The 13,287-nt window shown below is 52.3% G+C and overlaps 1 protein-coding gene across 7 annotated transcripts in view; it reads left to right on the forward strand.

Moving 5' to 3' along the window:
• POLR3C (RNA polymerase III subunit C) overlaps window positions 1–13,287 on the forward strand; it is a 685,095-nt gene that overhangs the window by 245,641 nt on the left and 426,167 nt on the right. Inside the window, exon 1 of one of the 7 annotated variants that reach the window (XM_069652788.1) lies at window positions 12,265–12,285. The exons of the other annotated variants lie outside the window; for them this stretch is intronic. The gene's annotated coding sequence lies outside the window, so the exon portion shown is untranslated. Of the gene's footprint in view, window positions 1–12,264; window positions 12,286–13,287 lie in introns of those variants that run through there. 7 annotated transcript variants of the gene reach the window in all.

A 13,287-nucleotide genomic window follows, 5' to 3' on the forward strand; every position in this document is an offset into this window, starting at 1 on the left:
TCCCACGGGAGAGATCCTGAAGATGCGATCGAAGAAAGCGACGGTGGCGACGAGGAGGGCCCAGCGGAGGAGCAGCCTTTCCCGCCCGTCGCAGCCATTGCCCGAGCCTCAGGACAGCTCGGCAGTCATTTTGTTGGCGATCCAATCCTTATGCAGCGAGAGAAGGATGAGGTTACCACGAGCCCTGGCGGATGTTCCCGAACCAGGCCTGTCGGGAAGCCCTCCGAACAAGCAGAAAAGAGTTCACCCCGCCCCGCCCCGCCTTTCGTGCCCACAAGCCTGTGGAGCCCTCATCAAAAATAAAAAAAAATAAAAAATCCCCCTCGCCGGACCCCAGATATGAGACGGGGACGGACGACGACAGTGGTGACGATGGGACGGACCTTCCTTCGCCACCCCTTCAGGCTTCTCCGCCTGACGAAATTGGCTCTTTCCACGCCATGATCGCCAGGGCGTCCAAGCTTTTCCAACTCTGCCCTAGGAACAGAAGAAGGAAGGCTTCCTCTATCAACGGTGGGAGGCCAAGAGAAAGACGGTCCTCGCGGTACCTTTGCTCGACGATATCTGGGACGAGGGACTTGGCGTCCTGAAGAACCCGTCCAAGACGCCCGCCAAGAGGGACTGGTACGAGAAGTAGTACCGGGTCCCCGACACTGCCCCCTTGTGCCTCAGGGCTCAACCCACGCGGATTCGGTCGTCTCAGCAGGGGCCAAGAAGAAAGCGGCGGGGGCGGCAGCGTCAACCTCCACTTCGCCAGCGGACGACAAGGGAAAGAAATTGGACGCCATGGGGCGACGGGTCATCTCATCGGCAGCGACGACAATTAAGGCGACCAACGCCTTAGCGATTGTGGCCCGTTACGACAGGGAGCTCTGGTACAAGATAGCTCCCCTGCTGGACTTCCTACCAGACGACAAGAGGGCAGAGGCCCTAGAGATTCTGCAGGAAGGTGAGGTGGCGTCGGACCACGCCATAACGGTGGCAACGGATATTGCCGATACCGGGTTTCGCCAGTTTGGCAACAGTGTTTGCCTTTGACAACAAGGATGGCTCAAGGCGATGGACTTCCGTCAGGACGTTCAGACCAGGGTGTTGGATATGCCGTTCGACGGCAATAACCTGTTTAGGAAGGCGGTAGATGAGTCGCTACAAGCCATCAAGACGGACACGGAAACGGCCCGAGCGCTGGGAGTCCTTCAGCAATGACGGCCCTTTCGGAGCGCCAGAGGCAGACCGGGGGCCTCCAAGGGATCCAGCGGTGGCTCCTCTACTTACCGCCAGGCTGCCCGCTCCTCGTCCCAGGAGGCCTACAGAGGTCGCAGCAAGCAAGGAGGATTTCGCCGCCGTCGTCAAGGAGGCCAAGGCGGGAACGCCACTTCCAAGCAAGGCTGAACCAGCCGTAGCGTCGGGCCCCCATCGAAGCACCCCGGTGGGAGGCCGGCTGACGAAGTTCGTCAGCGTGTGGGAGTCCATCTCCACCGACCGTTGGGTGCTGGATACCCTGGCCCGCGGGCACTCGCTCGAATTCCTAAAGAAGTGTCCTCGCATTCCACCCATGGCCTGGAAGGAGAATCACGTCCCTCAACTGCTGTTGGAGGTAAGGGCGATGCCCAAGAAAGGTGCCATCGAGCTCGTCCCCAGGAGGCTTCGGGTCTCCGGAGTATACTCAAGATACTTCGTCGTCAGAAAGAAGACAGGCTGTTGGTGCCCCATTCTGGACCTATGTCGGTTAAACAAGTCCATCAAGGCGCAGAAGTACAGGATGGTCACCCTCCAGCACGTGCAGGGACAGCTGGAGGAAGGCGACTTCCTGTCGTCATTGGACCTGGAGGATGCTTACTTCCACATCCCCATTCTAAAAGGACACTGAAAGTTCCTCAGATTTGTAGTCCAGGGACGTCACTACCAATTCAGAGCCGTGCCATTCGGATTGAGGTCGGCACCCAGGTTGTTTACCAAGTGCCTGGCACCAGTGGCGGCGTGGCTGCGCCTGCACGGGTCCACGTCTACCCCTACCTGGACGACTGGCTCATCCGTGCAAGGACAAAAGAACTCGCTGTCGAGCACACAGCGAGGACCGTCCGCCTACTCACGGAGCTGGGATTCGCCATCAACTACCCCAAATCCCACCTGGTTCTGTCGCAGGTGGCACTGTTTCTGGGAGAAAAGCTCGATACAGTGGAGCGTCTGGCGTCTCCGTCGGAAGAAAGGTCGAAGGCCATTCTGGGCAAGGTGCAGCGCCTGCTAGCCACGGACGTGGCCATGGTGAGGTCCATCAAGTCCCTCCTCGGGATAATGTCCTCATGCATCTACCTGGTGCGCCTTTGCAGACTACGGATGCGTCCGCTACAAGAGTTCCTCGACGCCCGCTGGATGCAAGCGGTGGGCAGCTTTGAAGACAGGCTCCTGCTCAGCGAGGTTTTCTGTCGGGTGATTCAGTGGTGGGGTACCCGTGCGCACCTCACGGCAGGCACGGATTTTCAGACCCCGGTGTATCGGGAGACGGTGACGACGGACGCCTCCCTGGAGGGATGGGGTGCTCACACCAGAGATCTCCACGCAAGAGGCCTTTGGCTCCCAGAGGAGAGGTCTCTCCACATCAACATCCTGGAGCTCCGAGCCGTGTTCTGGGCGCTCAGATCGTTCCTCCCGTCGCTCAAGGGCAAGGTGGTGAGGATTTTCACCGACAACACCACCACGATGTTCTACATCCAGAAGCAGGGAGGCACCAGATCCCCAGCCCTATCCAAGGAGGCCCAGGATCTGTGGCACTGGGCCGTCGCCCAGGGGATGTTTCTGGTTCCCTTCCACCTGGCAGGAATAAAAAACACCATCGCCGACTCACTCAGCAGGGAGCTGCGCTCGTGCCACGAGTGGGAACTACGCCAGGATCAGGTGGATCGGCTCTTCCAACGATGGGGCAAACCCCAGATCGACCTGTTCGCGATGGCGACGAACTCCAAGTGCCAGAGGTTCGCCAGCAGGTTCCCCCAGCCGAGGAGCATGGGCGATGCTTTCTCGTTCCCCTGGGACGGCCTGTTCCTGTATGCTTTCCCTCTGTTGCTGTTTCTGCTCCTACTCATCAACCAACTCAAGAGGTCCCGGTTTAGGATGATCCTTTCGGAACCGGCGTGGCCGAGACAGATCTGGTTCCCGGACCTTCTGGACTTGTCAACGTCCCCACCAGTCAGGCTGTCGACGGACGCGGATCTTCTCTCCAGAGAAGGAGGCGCCATCCTTCATCACGACCCGGAGTCGCTGAACTACAGGCCTGGCTCCTGCAGCACTAGAGTTTGGAGGGTACGATATCCCGGCTGACTGCAGAGAGGTGCTTGCAAAGGCCAGGGCGTCCTCAACTCTCAAGTGCTACGGACATAAGTGGAAGAGGTTCTCTGTCTGGTGCCGTGCACAGAAGATTAACCCTCTACGGATTACGGCCCCTCAAGTACTGCCGTACCTGCTGTCGCTGCCCAAGGCTGGACTAGCTCACGCCTCCATCAAGATACATCTGGCCGCGATCTCCCGATACACCAGGACTACGGGACGGGCATCCTTGTGGTCTCATCGTCTGGTGAAGGAATTTATGAAGGGACTGTTCCGATCGTTCCCGCCGGTGAAGGCCCCTGCCCCGGCGTGGGAGCTCAACGTGGTACTGACTAGGCTTATGGGGGGCCCCATTCGAGCCTCTGCATTCGGCTCCGTTGAAGTTCCTGTCGTGGAAGACAGTATTTCTTGTGGCCATCACCTCCGCACGACGAGCCCTATCCTGCAAGCCCCCATACTTGACCTTTCACGACACGAGGGTGGTGCTGAGGACGCACCCCTCCTTCATGCCCAAGGTGCCGTCGGACTTCCATCTCAACGAGCCCTTGGTGTTACCAGTTTTCTTCCCGTCGCCTTCGTCGCCGGCCAAGAGGACTTTGCACTCGCTGGATGTGGCTAGATCGCTGAAGTTCTACATGGACCGCACGAAGAGTTTTCGGAAGACGTCACAGCTATTTGTGAACTTTGGACATGTGAACCAAGGGAAGGCTCTCTCGAAGGCTTCCATTCCAGATGGCTCTCCGGCTGCCTCATGCCCTGTCACCGGTTGGCAAACCGACCGTTGCCCGGCCGTCCGAGAGCCCATTCGACAAGAGCGATCGCTGCTACTACGGCTTTCCTGTCTGGTGTGCTCCTGCTGGACATCTGCAGGGCTGCTACGTGGAGGTCGACGCACACCTTCACGAGATTCTACTGCGTCGATCAGGACTCCAGGGAGGAGTCCAGGGTCGGCCAAGCAGTGCTGCGGAACCTGTTCGCCTGAAGGTGGGCCTGGAGAGGAGGTAAGAGTTGCTTAATGTTGAGCCTTTGCCACCTCCCTTGGTTGTGCATGTGTATATTGCTATGTATTCTTATATTCATGAGCATGCGAATCCATGCCAGACCCCATGCTGGAGAAGGAACGTTACTTTCCTGTAACTGTTGTTCTTCAGCATGGGTCTGGTATGGATTCACATGCGAACCCTCCCGCCTTCCCCTCTGTGGCTCTTCACTTGGTCATACTGCCACTCCACGTGCTACCAAATATGAGGATGGCTGCCAGGGGAGGGGCTTAGGGAGAGGGCAGTCATTGGCTGAGGGCAGTATGACCCAGAGATCAGTGATTGGTTACTACTAAGAAAGACATATCAGAAACTAAGCTGATACTGATTTTTTCTTTACTGAGGATTCCCAGCCTGACGACGGGGAATATTCATGAGCATGTGAATCCATGCCAGACCCATGCTGGAGAACAACAGTTACAGGTAAGTAACTTGTTCCTTATGAATGAATGAAAGGAAGAAAGAATGTGTGTGTTTGTGAACTTTAAGGAAAGCACAGTGAAGGTCCAGGTGCAGAGGGGTCCAGTGCCACGTGGGCGCTCATTCGAAATACTCTGACCAGGACCTGTTTTGAAACTGCAGTACCAGAAGGCCCTAGAAAGGTGCGGCGGGAGATGTCAGAGTGGTCCTACAGGGGTCACGTCAAATCCCTTTTATTGTTGAAAGCCTCTGACCCGTTACCGGAAGAAAGCTACGGGAAGGGAACCCTTGCTTTCTATCAACACTATGGATAAGAGCATGAACTGTGTGAAAGATGGCTATATGAACCCGATGAAGGGATGCCAAGGGGAAAGCTAAGAACAGTGAATCCTGCATTGTGTTAAAACTGAAGTGAACTGTGAAATTGGCATTTGTGAACCCAGCAGATGGATGCCTGTGAATTGGGGTAAATATAATACACCCGTGAGCATTGTGTTGACAAAAGTGAAGCCGTCCGAGGGTTGTCCGCAGTGACAAGTTGTTTACTAAGACATTTGACTAGTGCAAACTGCATTTGAAAGGCCCTAGGGAACCGAAGGAGGGAGGCCTAAAGCGAGAAAGATCTGAGCCCGGCGGAGGGAGATCCAAGGGGCGAAAAGCAGTTGCCCAAGGTGCAAGATCACCAATGGAACTTTTTGTTTTTTTGTTGTTTTGGCGCAGCAGGCCTTCTAAGGCAAGAGACTTGGCCACAAAAGAGCCTGACATTGTTGAATGGAACTGGAACCTTGTGCTAGCAAGGCCCAGGTGTGTGCTGTGCTCAGAAGTCCTGCCTTGTCCCGTGCCAAAAACATGGGGAAGGGAGAATCAGCCATACCATCCTGACCTATCATTTTGTGAACACCTTTCTTTTCTGGTGAACATTATCCCACACTATTTTTGTAATTAGTAGTAAGGATTGGTAATAGTTTCTTTTAGTATAGGCTCTTTTTATGTGACAAGACGCCACCAGGACTGCCTTATTATTTGATGGTCGTAGCTTGCTCCCATCTTAGATTTAGGTTGAGAGTAAGTGTTTATTTCACCCATTTGCAAGGTTCAATAAATACCCTTGAACTGTGATCACTTGTGTCTTTCTTTACTGTTGCCACCATGAGTTCCTTACACAAACTAGGCAATGAACCAAACACATCCACAGTAAAATCCTCACCAACACCCACCCTGTAGTCCCCAACTCCTCTGCACCCCCACCCAACCAGAAACACCTGTCGCCGAAACACCACATCAAATGGACGTGGGAAACCAATTGCGATCATGTGCAGAGCGCTTGCTAAAGCAGCTTTGGCCGACCTGCAATCTCTGCCTGGGGTCACAGGGTGTCAGTAACCCGTTTGAAAGTTCAGTGTACATGGATCATTGCCTGTCTCGTGCCATTCAGCCTTTGTCCGTCACTTCCCCAGTTGCTGGAGTGTCTCTGGCTCCCCGTGGGTTGTGTCTCGAAGAGAACCAGGGACGTCCCCTGCTCCGGTCGCTGCCCCCCCCCCTCTCCTGCTGTTTATGTGCCAGCGTAGATAGTATTTTAGTTTTCTGCCAGATCCATGCCTCTTTGAGGTTGTTGAAAAGCTGTACCTTGCCCCCATGATGGACCTTTAGTTGTGCGGGAAAGAAGAGGGCATACTTGATAACCTGCAAGGTCAGTGTCTTCTTCACTGAGTCGAAGGACTGGCGCACCCTCTGGACCTCCCTTATATAGTCTGGGAAGAATCCTATTCAATATCCGTTCTAGATTATGGGGACCCTTGCCATCTGCAGCAATACCTCCCGATCTGAGAAGTTCAGGAATCTGGCCATTAGGGTGTGTCCCGTTGCGGTCCTGTTGACTCTTTCGGTTGAGAAAAGATTTGCGAGCTTCTTGGGGGCAATGACTTCCGTGAGCCTCCATGCTGAGCCCCTACTCCTTTTCCAGCACCCCCAGGATCTGCAGGTTGTTGTGCTGTGATCTCCCCTCACTGTCTTGAGCTCTGTTTTCCAAATGGGCGACCTTCTGGGAAACCGCTGCTAATTGCTTTTTCATCTGCATAAGCGCATCTTCGGAGTCCGAGGCGCTCTGTTCAGCCTCTCCCACAGGAGATGAAAGATTCTGCAGGTCTGGCTCTTGAAAAGGACACCTTGAGAGGCAGTCAATCTTCACCTCAACTGATTATCTGGAATCCCATATGGCAGTCTTGATGTCCGTGAAGGAAATCTGAGAATCCTGCAGCTCCAATCCAGTGCCCGGCCCAGCCAGAGCATGAGCCGAGGCAGGCAATGCGCCACTCGTATATTGGTCCATCCTGCGTTGGGTCATAGTCCTCTTGATCTTGTCTTTTACCATGATGTCCCTGCTTCAGACACTGAGGCCCAGTTGCCGCTCTGCCACGGTCATGTGTGTTCTGTCCCCATTGCACTAGTCCTCCAGATCACCCGCTCCACCAGGCCCGGGGCTGTCATGCATGATCACAAATTCTATGTCAAGACCGGAGGCTCACATTAAGCTTCTCTTTCTTTTATTATTATATAAACAGAAAGCTCCGCAGCAAGTATTTATGGACCTTACTGTGAGCAAAAGGTATGCATAACAACAAAAGGTGCATTAAATATTACTAAAGTATGAAAACTCAGTCTATAACTGTCCCTGAAAAAAACAAACTCCATTTCCCAGGAGACTTCAACAAAGTTCACCAAAAGTCACCAACATGTGATACCAGTCCACCAATAGGCATACAGCTGCCCATAGAAACAGTCCTAAACATGATGTAACTTCCTCTTTCTTTGCTGCTCACAGCAAGAGGTAAGTACATTTCATGTTCTTACTGTCTTATTCAGTGTAATTTTGAATTTATATGTTTCTCTCCTTACTGTTTTGCATGACCGTTAACATCGCTTTATTTTACTGCAGTAACTTCGTTTCATTATTGGGACCCCTTTTTGATTCGTCTGAGGAGCGTTGTTTTTCCCGCCTTCTCCTCGGCTCCTGTTACGCGTCACCAACACCAGCTGTTTCCTGCTGGCGCCAGGAAGAAGGTTTGGAGCATTTCGGAGCCTTCGATCCAATCGCGGATCGGTTTTTCGCTCTAATCAGGGTCCGCTTCTGCGGGCCCTCGCGCACTGCTCATCTTGCCTTTTCCTGGCCCGGCACGGTCTTCCGAGTCTCAGGAGGAGACTCGGAGCGCCTTCGTGACCGCGGCCCTGCTCGCGGCCACCAAGAGGAGCTCCAGTAACCTCGTGTCCCTTTCTTTATATTCTGGCGTTTGTGAGTGCAGAGCCAACACGACAGGACATACACAGGAGGCTAGGAAACAGTGTTAATACACCGTCTCAGTGTTCAGTCACAGTGGGCAGAGAGAGAAGGCAATATGCAAGCCCACAGGACAGAAACATATATAAAAATGAAAAAAAAATAAAAGTAAGTGAAAGGTGCAGAATATATTTACCGGCAGATTGGTCTGATGATGAGGATGATCTCTATCAGATTGATGAGGTGGCAATGGCAAACGGCCTCAAAAAGGTACTGGGATCCTCTGTCGAGACCAGCATGAAGAGGGCCGTGTCAGATGCTCCTGCCTATTCAGCAGCGCCTAGACAACATGGGGGAACATCAGCAAGAGACCTCCCCGCCAGGGAGAAAAAAGACACAAAAGAGGTAGCACCTTTCAAGGAGGGGGATGTATACCAGCTCGTAAGAGTAAATACTCTCCGAACCCCCCACCCCCCCCCAACCTAACCCCCAAAGCCAGGCTGAACCAGCCACCGCTGCCGTCTTAGATGCCTTCTCCAGGCTGAAAAAGGCCTTTATGAACAGGAAGGAAGCCCCTTCCCTTGATGGACCCTCTCACTTCGAGGAAGACAATACGGGTACTAGACCCTCAAACCCAGAGGGATATCGACGGGGCACTGACGACGAAGCCAAAGGGGTCTACGATATCGATGATCAGTCCCTTTCCTCCTCTGACGAGGACGTTCAGACCATAGGGTCACGACCCTCAACCTCGGGGATTGCGGCAGCCCGCATCCCCAAGAAGGCAGCTGGGGAACAGTCTCCTTCTAGGGGGATTTTTACGCTGGGAGATCTCATGCACCCCAGATCTACCGACTGGGAACCGTCATCAAGCACAACGGAATACATCAAGGCCAGGCTGCGTAAGCCTCTGGATAAAGAGGTTAGAGCCAGACTGAGAGCAGAATGCCCCTGCCCTGAGATTCCGGGGAAGGTGGCTCTAACTCCGGAGTTAGACTCCAAGATGATCACCTTTCTGGGAAAGAATGTTAAAGATCCAAGGAAGGGCATCGACCGTGCCTGGAAGTCCTGCCAGGACAGAGTCCTGGACGTCACTGGTCCCCTGGTGAAAATAATGGACCTAGCTGAAGCGGCCATTGATTCTGGCGACTCGATCAATCCCGTGATTCTTTCGGGTTGGGCTCAAAGAGCACTCTGTTTACTGGGAAATGCCAGCTGTGCCATCTCGGCTGGGCGTCGTAAGGGCATCCTGTTTAAGATTGATGCTAAACTGGGGGAATTAGCAGACACTGAGTCAGGAGCAGCAGCCCAAGGCTTGCTTTTCGGGGATCCATTTATGATAGAAATGTCAAAGTTTGTTGGCACCTCTACCGCCTTGGACAAGGCTCTGGCCCCCATTAAAAGGGTCTTCGCTACCAAAATTTTCTCCCGGGCCAGACAAGACAAAGGTTGCTCCTCTGGCCGTTTCTTAGTTGATAGAAGACCTCAACACTTCAGGGACACGCACAACGCTTGGCAGGACCGCTCTGACACTTTCTTCCCCTAAAGAGGGCGCGGAAGAGGTCTTGGCTGGAGAAGAGGTGCGATATACCCAGCCCAGCAACAATCCACAGGTCAGTATACCCATAGCAGCGCCCCGCGCCGCAGACGCCCATAGGAGGGAGATTAGCTCTCTTTGCGCGAGCATGGGACTCCTTGTCAGGAGACGCCTGGGTCAGGGACGCAGCTCTCAGCCTACGCTTAGACTTCTTCGCTCAGGCCTGTCGCCCCCGCCCTGATAATAATGAAAAAAACGGACGAGACAGCGCTAGACAGCGGGATACGGAACTTATACGTGAAACAGGCGAATTTCACCTACGCAAGCCAGGGCGGCTTCTTCAGCCCCATATTTTTGGTTCGCAGGAAGCAGAAGGTACGCCCAGTGATAAATCTAAAGGCTCTCAAGGATTTCATTGTCTACCGTCATTTCAAGATGGAAGGAATTCACATGCTCAGGGACATCTTGAGACCGAACGACTGGCTTGTGCGCCTGGATCTGAAGAACGCTTATCTTGCAGTACCCATACACCAGGCGCACGTAAACTATCTGAGGTTCTCCTGAAAAAACCGAGACTGGGAGTGCACAAGTTTACCTTTCGGGCTCTCCTCGGCACCTTGGGCCTTTACCAAACTCTTAAGGTCCGTAGTAGCTTGTTTAAGAGAGCAGGGTGTCTACCTAGACGACATCATCTTCATGGCTCATTCTCAAGCCCTGGTGGAACAGGTCAGGCTGGCCGTCGACCTGCTACACAGTCTCGGCTTCCTCATAAATTAGGAGAAATTGATCCTCTGTCCATTCAAGAATCTTGGGTTTGTGGTGGATACCCAAAATTCGCAGCTTCGTCTCCCCGTAGCCAAGATACACTCGACTCGACGGGAGATTCGCAGACTCCTGCAGAGGAACCTGATAACTCTTCGACAATTAGCAAGAATAATAGGTCTCCTATCTTCTTCCATCCAAGCAATTTTTCCCAGTCCTCTTTATTACCGAGAATTGCAGAGGCTGAAAGGTCAGCACCTGAGGCGGAGCCTCTCCTACTCTCAGCGTCTGACACTCGCTTTCCGCGAGGCCGAAACTCAACTGTTGGGTCACTCGCATGGAAGCCTGGAACGGCAGAGCCATCTTCGCATCCACCCCAGATATTGTCATTGAATCAGACGCCAGCACCTCTGGTTGGGGAACGAAATGTGGTTCAGTCGCCAAGGGAGGGACTTTTTCTCCTGAGGAGCTGGAAATGCATATAAACTGTCTGGAGCTCCTCGCGGGCTCTTTCGCGGAGCGCTCCTTTGCCAGAGGCAGAGCGAGTTGCTGTATCGTGCTGAAAATTAGTTAGCCAAAGACTTTTGGCATTTCTGTCTGGAACATCGGATCTCCGTCATGGCAGAGTATCTCCCAGGTCTCACAAACGTGGTAGCGGACTGGCACTCCCGCCATTCTACAGATTACAGCGATTGGAGGCTCCAGCAGGAGAGCACCACCTCGTTTGCAGATTACTCAAGGGTATCAGGCTTACAGTGCCGCCTCCGTCCAGCTCTGACAAGCTTTGGGACGTTAACAAAGTGCTCAATCTTTTTCTGTCATGGCCGCATAATGAGGAGTTATCCCGTACTGCCCTGTCCGGCAAACTTACTACGCTGCTCTGCCTGGTCTCCTGCAGGAGGGTCCCTGACTTCCGAGCTCTCGACCTAGCGGGCAGGACCTTTTCTCCGGATGGTATCGTGTGCCATATACACAGGAGGATGAAATGCAACTCGAGGGTGATTTCTTACCCTGTTTTTAGAGAGCAGCCCAGGCTTTGCTTGGTCAGATGCTTGAAGGTTTACGAGGAAGTAACAGCCCCTCTTAGAACCTCTCCTAATGGACAGTTATTGATAGCTCTGCGTAAACCACACAAAGCGGTTTCCGCCCCAACATTACCACACTGGGTGTGTTGGACTCTAGTGCAGGCAGAGGAATATATACCCTTCACTTTGGTGCCCACTCTGTGAGAGGGGCCATGACTTCCAAGGCCGTTTAATTGGGAGTCTGTTTAGAAGACATCATGAGGATGGCTGACTGGGCAGGTGAGTCAATTTTTAAGCAATTCTACCTGAAACCGGTAGAACAGCCTGCATCCATTGTGGTAAGTAAGCTTTAAACAAGCATAATGTGAGCCTCCGATCTTGACATAGAATAAAGATTTTCCTTAATAACTTACTAGAAAGTCTTGATTCTATTAAAGACACAGAGGCAAGCATTATCCCACCCAGCGAGAGAAATAGCGTTGCAAGACATGCTTGATAGCAGTCATTGATCGAATTGCTTGGGGGAGTTATTGCCATTTGCAGACTATATGTATTTCAGAATAACACACTAATTATTCTCCCACCCCCGTAAGGGGAACTAGGGTTGTCATACGCATGAAGTAATCCTAGTTATTTGTCTCTTCCCTGACAGTGGCTACAGACAAGTCCTCCTGACCTCCAGATCGGCTCTTTTTCTTCTTTCACAAGACGGCTTCAGTTGCAGTTTCGTTCTACTGGTTTTATGGACAGCCAAGTTCGCAGCCTCGAAAGAGGAAGTTACATCATGTTCAGGACTGTTTGTATGGGCAGCTGTATTCCTATTGGTGGACTGGTATCACATGTTGGGGACCTTTGGTGAACTTTGTTGAAGTCTCCTGGGAAATGGAGTTTGGTTTCTTTCAGGTACAGTTATAGACTGAGTTTTCATACTTTAGTAATATTTAATGCACCTTTTGTTGTTATGCATACCTTTTTCTCACTCTAAGGTCCATAAATACTTGCTGCTGAGCTTTCTGTTTAAATAATAATAAAAGAAAGAAGCATAATGCTTGCCTCCGTGTCTTTAATAGAATTAAGACTTTCTAGTAAGTTATTATGGAAAATCTTTATTCTTTGGCTCAGCGGGGCAGCTATGCATCTCATGGCCCTCACAATGGCTGCTATATGACTGCGCCCGCTTTCCAATGTGGAGCAGCCCCCGCCTCCATGTAGACACCAAGCCACCACTGCCGTGCTGCTGTGATGGTGTTATGCAACCTTTGCTCGGCCTTTGCTTAGGGCCCCCATGAGAGCTGCAGGGCCCCCGGTAGTCTGAGGCAGGGGGCTTCACTAGGCCCCCCCCTCCTAGATGCTCAGCAATTTGCTGGCCTTGTTTGTGCTTCAGCATGTCTGCCTGGTTCCTTCACAGTCTTGGCAGGTGTTCCCCTGTCACTGCGCTTGCCCCTGCAGCCTACCAACTGTTCTGACCTCTGAGGGGGCCAGTTCACATGTTCAGGTCAGGTAATCGTAAATGTAGGGCAGCCCTGCAGCCTCTGATTACTGGGCTTTGTTTTTCATTGAGAGGTATAGCTATTAAGGAATTCCTTATGTTTTAGCACCCTGTCTTTTTTCATGTGCCTCCATGCAAAATCTCAGCAATATATTGAAAATTATAAAACATTGGTATGCATGTCTTGATCTCTTTATATCAACCACTACTAGACTTTTGTGGCAGTCCAATGCTTCCCAAAATCTTTAACCCAAGTAGCTTAACGTTAACAAATCGGATATACGAACACGCAGAATAGAAGATTTATGAAGCAAGGGTGACCCATGGACTTTTTCCTGACCTCAGAGTGAATATATCAGATCCACGTAATTTTGCAGAATAACGTTATATGGATTAATAGGCACTACCATCTAGGT

This window comes from Ambystoma mexicanum, chromosome 1p (genome assembly GCF_040938575.1).
Source record: "Ambystoma mexicanum isolate Mex_15411 chromosome 1p, UKY_AmexF1_1, whole genome shotgun sequence".
In the NCBI taxonomy this organism is placed as follows: Eukaryota; Metazoa; Chordata; class Amphibia; order Caudata; family Ambystomatidae; genus Ambystoma; species Ambystoma mexicanum.